We start from the raw sequence: 322 nt of genomic DNA on the forward strand, positions 1-322 counted from the left end.
TCAAAAACTTCCCACTCAAATTCCTTGGTTTCATGTAAAAAAAGAAGAGCAGTTTGGGCAGAGGCAGCCCTCTGAGGTCCCCCCCTGCATAGATTGAGGCCATGAGTGCAGGAAGAGGAACTCAATATATTAATCAAATACAAACCCACTGTACAAAACGCTTTTTTTCTCTATTTTTTTATAAAACCTGCTCACAAAAATAGTGCAAAACGTCAGGAGAGGGGGGCTGGCGTTTGGAATGACACGACTTTGGTTGCAGAGGGGCAGGGCTGGGCCTGCCCTGCTGGCAGCTGGGCTCAGGGAGGGCAGGAGGCACCTCCTG

Source organism: Nestor notabilis, unplaced genomic scaffold, assembly GCF_000696875.1.
Source record: "Nestor notabilis isolate BGI_N333 unplaced genomic scaffold, ASM69687v1 scaffold19969, whole genome shotgun sequence".
In the NCBI taxonomy this organism is placed as follows: domain Eukaryota; kingdom Metazoa; phylum Chordata; class Aves; order Psittaciformes; family Psittacidae; genus Nestor; species Nestor notabilis.